We start from the raw sequence: 9,251 nt of genomic DNA on the forward strand, positions 1-9,251 counted from the left end.
AAATCTCATCTTGAATTGTAATCCTCATAATCCCCACGTGTTGTGGGAGGTAATTGAATAATGGGGGCTGTTTCCCCATATGTCGTTCTTGTGATAGTAAGTTATCATGAGATCTGATGGTTTTATACACTGTTTTTGTTTGTGGGAGGTTTGACAATTTATACCAGGAGTAGAGAAAGGTGTTGAAGGTGAATTGCTCACACATCTCAGCTCCTAAAGCTAAAAATATTTATTAAGGAACTCAGACAAGGAGGAATGAGGAGCTCTTATTATAGAAGTCGTAGCATGCGTTGACTCATCCATAGTAAATACTCATTAAATATTAGGCCTGAGCCTGGTGCAGTGGCTCACGCCTGTAATTCCAGCACTTTGGCCGGCTGAGGCGGGCAGGTCACGAGGTCAACAGAGTGGGACCATCCTGGCCAACATGGTGCAATGCTGTCTCTACAAAAAATACGAAAAATTAGCTGGGGGTGGTGGCACACACATATAGTGCCAGCTACGCAGGAGGCTGAGGCAGGAGGATCGCTTGAACCTGGGAAGTGGAAGTTGCAGTGAGCCGAGATCGCACCACTGCACTCTGGCCTGGTGACAGAGCAAGACTCCGTCTCAAAAAACAGAAAGAAAACAAAATATTAGACGTGATAATTATTTATTGAGTGCAGAATTGGAGAGGGACACAAAGATGAATAATCTATTGCCTCTGCTTTCAAGGATCTTGGAGTCTAGCTTTGAGGACACAACCACAGTGAATGTGACAAGTACTATATTAGAGGTTCTTTAGGACATGTGGCAGGGGAAGGTACAAAGGTGTGTGTCTCTGGTGTCCCCAGCACAGTCTGACCAGAGGTTGTATGAATGCGGCTAGTTACCTTCCCTGCCCAGGGAAGGCATTTCAGATAGAGAGTAAGTAAGCTTTCTAGAGCATCTCCCTTGCACCTTCGCCCCTTCCCCCAATACCCGGTGTTAACTCAGTGCTTCCTTGTGCCATCTAGTTATGCTGAAAGGAGCAGCGTGGTCTCTGGGGTCTCTCTCCTGCTCAGTCTTCTCATAGTCATGCCCAGCACGTCCATTGTAGACTGCTGGCCCTGTGCTTCTCCACTTGGCCATGGGTGGGGCTTGGCGTTGGCCTCAAATGCTAAACAGAGAGAAGGAGATATCTCTGTCCATCTATGTCCACATTACAGATTCATACATGCACATCTAAGGGAGAGCGATTCTTACTTAACAGCAACACAAGTTCTACTTGAAAGCCCCTGTTCTCCCTTTCCCTTACTACCAGTATCATGGTTAGACTGCTGGGCTGAGTGGATAGGCATGGAGAATGGGTGGCAGAGAATGCCAGACTACCAACCAGTGCAGGGCAGGAGAGATGAATGAGGGGAGCTGAGATGGACCAACCAGCAGCTGTGAGGCACAGTAACACTTACAGGATGTCGAAGCCAGGCTTGAGCTGCTTCTCCTGGGGAGCCTCCAAATCCAGAGGCATGATGCCCGCACATCACACTGATCTGTCTGCTGCTATCAGGAGGGGCATGGGGACCAAAGCTGTCAAGATGCTCATGAATCTAACTGCTGCCCAGAGTGAAGCAGCAGACTTGGGAACTTGAGTCCCCGCTTTGATTCGCCATTGCTCATGCAGATGGGACTCAGTCTTTTTCCTAGAAGGATGCTCAGGGGAGCCTGGCTTTCCTTCTCCACCACACACCCTGGCTTTCTTCACATTTAGACTGGGGTATCTAGTGAACATCTGCAATGGTAAGATGATGCCCTCTTTTCTGTCAATCCTCTGATCTCCTAGGTTTCGCAGGGAGGCAGAGCTAAGAAAGCGTGTGTAGATTGTGGTCACCTGGGTGATCTCTTTCACAGGACTATACACAAACACACACGCACACAAATGGTAGGAAGCGAAGGGGCTCCATTTTGCTAAAGCAAACAACACCTCTCTCTGTGCCGTTGCCCCTGCTGGCCAGGCAGTGAATGGGTCTGCCACACAGTGAGAAGGATCTAGCCATTGTCTTTGTTTGCATGTCTCCTGCTGTTGCAGCACCTGTTCAGGGGACCCTGGGGGCTTTCCATCCTTGTTTAAGCTATGGAGTATGCTCATTTCCCCGGCTTTGGCTTCATGTAGTTTTTATTTGCTGTGTAGAGGAATTAGAGAGTGCCATGTAGCTGTGCAGGGTGAACATCAGCTCATTAAACTTTCTGAGAATCGGACAGTCCGTGAAGATTAATTATTGGCTCTGCCTTTTCTGTGCTCTGTCATTAGGCAGACATCTCTGTTGCTCTGAGAAGTTAACACAAATACTTAATTAAAGCTAACCTTGCCTCCATTTGGAGGCTATTCCAATAGCTTCCGGCTTCTCAAAACACAGACAACACTTCACCGAGTGAGCTCAGGAAGGTCCCAGCGAAGCACAAGGGAAGAAATTGAGGGTGGGGTCAGGGAGCTGGTACTCTGCCTGGGGAAAGGGTGGTACCGTCCGTCTCAACTGGGGCGCCTATAACTCCCATGCAGTGTTCCTGCCCAAAAACGTCAGGAGAGCCTAGAACCCGTACTTGTTAACAGGCATGGTGGTTTCAATGGAAGACATAATCCCCAGAAAACCTATGGCATTGAATTCGAATGGACTTCTTTCCGCTGTGCTATTATTCAGTTAACTAAACACAGACATCTGCACATCAGGAATGAAAATGTACATTTTTGGAACACTAGGATTTGAAACACTCAAAGCCAGCCATTATCGGTATTTGGGCCTGGTTGATTGGATGGGGTGGCATGTCTTCCTGTTTTTGCTTTTTAGTAGAACAGGCAGTGTCTTTCACACGAGTTATTTGTAAAATGCCTCGAAAAAAAAAAGCTGTTTAAAATGGTGGCTCAGTTTCAAGCCTAGCCCATAATGCTTCTTTAACCCACGCAGTGCTGTGCTGCACGGCTGGTGCTTCGCTGGTCTACTGGAAACACATCCTACATCCTTTGTTTTGTGTCAGTGGCAGCCTCTGAACACTGGAAAGGGTTATCCCCGACCCAAGTTTCCCTACTGGGGCCACACATTCCAGGTGCGAAGGAATGGACTGGATTAAGTAGAGCCCACATCCACTGTACTAGAAGGTAAGGATACTGAGATGAATAAACTGGGTTGCTACCTTGAAGGAGCCCATGGGTTGGTGAAAAAGGTAGATGAGGCTGGACACAGTGGCTCACGCTTATAATCCCAGCACTCTGGGTGGCCAAGGCAGGTGGATTACCTGAGGTCGGGAGTTCGAGACCAGCCTGACCAACATGGAGAAACCCGTCTCCACTAAAAATACAAAATTAGTCGGGGTGGTGGCACATGCCTGTAGTCTCAGCTACTCAGGAGGCTGAGGCAGGAGAATCACTTGAACCCAGGAAGTGGAGGTTGCAGTGAGCCGAGACCACACCATTGCTGAGATAGTGCCATTGCACTCCAGCTTGGGCAACAAGATTGAAACTCTGTCTCAAAAGAAAAGAAAAGAAAAAGATAGATGAGTAAACCAGCTGTTTCACTGCCGTGTGGGACTCAAGCTGCTTTGGGAGCACAGAAGGGATCATGTCCACAAAGATGTTCCTGATTAGAAAAAAGAAATCAAGGCCGGGCGTGGGCGCTCATGCCTGTAATCCCACCACTTTGGGAGGCCGAGGTGGGCAGATCATGAGGTCAGGAGTTGGAGACCTGTTTGAGACGTGGTGAAACCCCGTTTCTACTAAAAATACCAAAGTTAGCCAGGCATGGTGGTGTGTGTCTGTAATCCCAGCTAATCAGGAGGCTGAGGCAGGAGAATCACTTGAACCCAGGAGGCGGAGGTTGCAGTGAGCCGAGATCGTGCTACTGCACTCCAGCCTGGGCGACAGAGGGAGACTCCATCTCAAGAAAAAAATGAAAGAAAGAAAGAAAAAAGAAAAAGAAAGAAAGAAAGAAGGAAAGAAGGAAAGAAGGAAGGAGGGAAAGAAGGAAGGAAGGAAGGAAGGAGGAAATCAAAGTAGAGAATGAGGCAGCAATACCGAAACAGCAGTTCTTTCATGGGTATAACTAATCAAGTAATAATTTAAAGAACTGTGAGTTTGCACAACACTTTACATGCATTCAAATGGATTGGATCCTCACACCAGCTATGAAAGAAAGGTAGCATTTATATTTATACGAGCCAATGTGTTTAGCATTCATTAATTGAGTGCCCACTGTGTGCTGGCACTGTGCTAGGCTCTGGGAGAGCTGTGAACAGAGCCAGCTGCCTGCACCTTGCCCTCTAGTAGGAGGTCAAGCCATCCTCAGTTGGTGTGACTTCTTTGTGATCATACAGCTAGTGAGGGAGGCAACAGCTGGTACTGGGCCTTCTGTGCAATCGGCTTTTCCACCATTGAGAACACATTTTTCTGACACTTTTTCCAGCACCCCCAGATAACTCTGCTTGTTCTATTGGCAACAATGACACCAGCAAGCAGAGGTTGTCACTAGGCATGCAATAATGTGAGATTTCAGCAGTGCTTAAACTAGGGAAGGTTTCGGATGCCAGAGCAATGGTGGACAGGAATGAAAGAGGTGGGGGAAATAAACCCCATGAAAGGAAAGAGGACATTTCCCCTTATACCCAGCTCATATTGAAAGTTTGGAAATGACTGAGTTAAGCCAGCCCACCATGTGCCTTAGTATAGCTTGTTCCATCTCTGGCTGTTGTCTGGCATTTTTTAACAATCATAGACATTTTCAGGATATATTAAGTCATTTTTATTTTGGTGGTTCATATATAGCCAAAGTTGGCAGGATTGGCTTACTTTGCCTTTATTGGAGCTCCACACAAAGTGGTGCACTGATAAATGTTTGTTCAACAACTGGCTTTCTAGGAAAAAAAAAGGCAAATACATAAGCACATACATTTGTCATAAATTTTACTGCTATCAAGTTGTGTAGCACACAATTCACAAATAAGTAGACAAGACTCTCGATTGTAAATATTAATAGCCAATTGATTCTTACAAAAGACTTTTGTTGATTTCTGCTGAACTGTTGTATCCATAGTCAACCTGTGGTTGTAATTCAACCATGATTTGACAAAAATCAAGCTATGAACTAATGTTTGATTACTATACCATTCAGCAAAGTCACTCAAGGCATTAACAAATGACTGTATTCTATTTTTTTTTTTTTTTTTTTTGAGATGGAGTCTTGTCTTGTCACCCAGACTGGAGTGCAGTGGCGTGATCTCAGCCCTCCGCCTCTGGGGTTCAAGTGATTCTCCCGCCTGAGCCTCCTGAGTAACTGAGACTATAGGTGCCCACCACCATGCCCAGCTAATTTTTGTATTTTTAGTAGAGACAGGGTTTCACCATATTGGCCAGGCTGGCCTCAAACTCCTGACCTTGTGATCTGCCCGCCTCAGCCTCCCAAAGTGCTGGGATTATAGGCGTGAGCCACAGCACCAAGCCATGAGTGTAGTTCTAACATGAATGCTGGTGGATGTTTTTGTTTACTCTGAATGAACAGAAAGGAAACCATGAAGATGTGGAAACTTCATTCATTAGTCAATGTGAGTGACGGCACTGAATTAGATCAGCAATATTTTTGAATCAGATCTCCCAGTATTTTTGAATACTGGAAGAATATTTCCTCAATTCTACTCACAACCTAGCAGCCACAGACCCACTTTTAAGTTTTATGACACACTTTTACATTTAATCTGTATCATTAACATTTCCTCTTCACCTTTTTAAGTATAGACAGGGAACAAAAAAGGAAGCCCTGATTTTTAGTGTTTGCCATTTTTGGTGGTGTGAATACTCCCGGCATGGCTGATTTCATGCCACCATTCGTGACATTACTGAACACGGTGACGGGAAGAGAGGTGCATACATATCGTTATGTAGGATTTTGACAATACAGGTCTAATAGAAGAAAATAACTCTTAGAGAGTAGGGAATAGCAAAATGTAGCAAAATTATTTGAAAGAGATGTTTTGAGTATTTATGACCTTTATTTTTATTTTTATATTTTTTTGAGATGGAGTTTCTCTCTTTTTGACCAGGCTGAAGTGCAATGGCCCAATCTCAGCTCATTGCAACCTCCATCTCCCGGGTTCCAGCAATTCTCCTGCCTCAGCCTCCTGAGTAACTGAGATTACAGGAATGCCCCACCATGCCCAGCTAATTATATATTTTTAGTAGAGACAGGGCTTCTCCATGTTTGTCAGGCTGGTCTTGAACTCCTCAGGTGATCTGCCCCCCTCAGCCTCCCAAAGTGCTGGGATTACAGGCGTGAGCCACTGTGGCCGGCATCACCTTTATTTTTAATGTAATTTAATTGAAATTTTATATAATTTAGTTTATAACAATAGCTGTATTTAACAACCAGCCTGCAAAATCCTGAAAATTCATCAATCTGTTCCCATGTAGTACAAACTGGCTCCAGCACCCCACTACCGTCTGCATATCACTCACATTTAAGTGGAAAAGATTAGTTTTTTTATAAAGTGCTGTGACACTTGCCTTGTAAAATGAAACTTATGGCCAGGCACGGTGGCTCATGCCTGTAATCTCAACACTTTGGGAGGCCAAGGCGGGTGGATCATGAGGTCAGGAGTTCAAGACCAGCCTGGCCAACATGGTGAAACCCTGTCTCTCCTAAAAATACAAACATTAGCCAGGTGTGGCAGCGTGCACCTGTAATCCCAACTATTTGGGAGGTTGAGGCAGGAGAATTGCTTGAACCCAGGAGGCGGAAGTTGCAGTGAGCCGAGATCATGCCACTGCACTCCAGCCTGGGCAACAGAGCAAGACTCTATCTTGAAAAAATAATAATAAAATAAAATAAAATGAAACATATGAACAGGTGCTCAATATATGTATGTTAGATGAATGAATTTAGAAGAATATTTGTGCTAATCAAAGCATGCTCTTGATTTTTACAAAATCATACACCTGAATGTGGAATAACTGCATCTGAACTGGCAAATACTGTGCTTACTCTAATGAGCCTCTTTTCTCAGCTACAGTGTGGTTTTCCACCCTTCTAAAGACACAGCTTGAATTTTGAAACTAGGTCCCTGCAATTTGATCCTATCTTGTTTGACTTGGAAGAATAACTCATAACAAAGCTGATTTTTAAAATATTGGTAGGTTCCTTAAGACTCTGATTGTGATGTCTGCTCAGGTGAGCACCTGCTAATTAGCTAGCTGGGATCTGGTCCTTGGGGACTTGTCTCACCAGCTGCTTCAGATTGTTTACACTGTGAGACACTCACCTTTATCCCTGCAATTAATTAGGGGTGGAGCCTTTGCAGTCTTGCTTTTAATTCACAAATGACAAACACATTTCCCCTCAGCACGCTCCTCTCTGCAGTGTTATTCTGTAAGTGATCTGTTTGTGGGTTACAGAAGGCAAGCCTAGAGCTGTATTGAAGTCACTGCTTTGCAGGCACAGAATAAGGAAGCCAACCATCGGAGGAGCAGGGACCTATGGCACGACGGCTCTTTTGTCTTTCATTTAGTCTCACTCACTCAAATAATTAATAAATAAGCACCAAGTGCCCACCTGGAATCTGAGCAGTGTGATTATTATTAATTTTTTTTGGAAACAGAGTCTTGCCTTGTCACCCTGGAGTGCAGTGGCATGATCCCAGCTCCCTGAAGCCTCAACCTCCTAGGCTCAAGCAATCCTCCTGCCTCAGCCTTCTGAGTAGCTGGGCCTACAGGTGTGCACCCACCACACTTGGCTAATTTTTTGTATTTTTTTTATAGAGATGAAGTTTTGCCATGTTGCTTAGGCTGGTCTTGAACTCGTGGTCCAAGTGATCCGCCCTCCTCAGCCTCTCAAAAATACTGGAATTACAGGCATGAGTCACTATGCCAAGCTGTAAATTCTTAATATTTAAAAAACTACATTGACTTTTTCTTACAGAGACAAACATAATCATCACTGACTGTAGAAGACAGTAATGAAATACAGATAAGACAAAAGAAAAAATCCATAATTCACTCTCAAAGATGTTCTCACTAAGTCTTCCAGACTTTTTAGTCTGTCTATAACATAAGGCTGCAAAATTGGGACCATACTTAATATAAGGATGTGGGTTTTTTAACTTAAAAATATATAATCAAAAAAATTACTTAAAAACTTTTAAAAAATGTATTTTAGCGATAAAGTCTTGTTCTGTCTCCCAGGCTGGAGTGCAGTGGAACTAACCTCTTACTTCCAGGTTCAAGCAATCCTGCCTCAGCCTCCTGGGTACCTGGGACTGCAGGTGTGAGCCACCGAGACCTGTTAAGAGTTGCTTTTAGTAAGGCTTTAACACTAGTTAGTCCAAGGAGGAGACAAAGGGTTAGATTCATTGTCTTGAAGGGAAATGAAGCGACCCTTTTTGTAATCCTGTCCACTCTGGAAAGGCAGTACTGCTGCCGAAGAAATGGAGTGGCCGCCGCAAGCCCTTCTGCGTAGCATACGCTGTTCATGAAATGAGGTAATTGGAAGCCTTGGAATCTTGTCATTGTTTTCTTGTGGTGTCAATTGGATTAGATTCTTTAATTTTGGAAATTAGACTGTTGTTAATTAATACATATTTCTGTAGTTGCTTCCTTTAGCTTAGTGGTAAAAAAAAATTTTTTTTTTTTTTTTAATGCAAGGTTGTGGTATTACCTGTGCTAAGAAGAAACAGAATAGAGCTTTAGCGGCAATACTGCCTTTAAACTTGAGGGAGCAATGATCTGGGACCCAGCCAGGAGAAGAGGCAGCAAGGTCAGAAGAGTTCTCTGAACAACTCTCCATCTAACGCTGGAGACCTGTAGGCATCGCAGCCTCCTTCTGTCTCTGAGAAAGTTGTGGAGATGCTAAGATTAGGTTCTGAGCTCAGCTGTTGATAAACAAATACATAGAGGCAGGCAGGCAGCCTGGGTGGGGTGGGAGTGGGCTCCTTCCGGGAAGCTGGAGAGCAGCAGGGAGGAGGCGTGCTCTCCCCTACTTCCCTTCACTGCCCTTCCCCTAGGGGTCATAGCCCACATCCACTATCACCTGTAGCCCAGGCTTCTCCCTCCTCTGAGCCACAGACACTCTTGGCCAGCTTCTTAGGTGGCAGTTCTACCTGATGTTCCCCGATCCCCTTCACACTGAATGACGAAGGGGAGCTCATTGCTACCCCACACCATCAACTCCCCTCCTGCTCCTCTTCCTGGGTCCTTGGGAACCGTGTTCTTACCCCTCAAGTCTGTGGGTCTCCTTTTTTTTTTTTTTTTTTTTTTTTTT

General features: G+C 44.8%; 1 long non-coding RNA gene across 1 annotated transcript in view; it reads left to right on the forward strand.

Moving 5' to 3' along the window:
• The window catches only part of LOC119470063, a 35,152-nt gene extending 27,191 nt beyond the window's left edge, over positions 1-7,961 (forward strand). The window contains exon 3 of the long non-coding RNA XR_005198925.1: positions 7,914-7,961. This is a non-coding gene — a long non-coding RNA (uncharacterized LOC119470063). The remainder of the gene's footprint in view (positions 1-7,913) is intronic.
• Positions 7,962-9,251: the final 1,290 nt, after the last annotated feature.

The sequence above is a fragment of the Cebus imitator genome, unplaced genomic scaffold, assembly GCF_001604975.1.
Source record: "Cebus imitator isolate Cc_AM_T3 unplaced genomic scaffold, Cebus_imitator-1.0 Scaffold21, whole genome shotgun sequence".
In the NCBI taxonomy this organism is placed as follows: Eukaryota; Metazoa; Chordata; class Mammalia; order Primates; family Cebidae; genus Cebus; species Cebus imitator.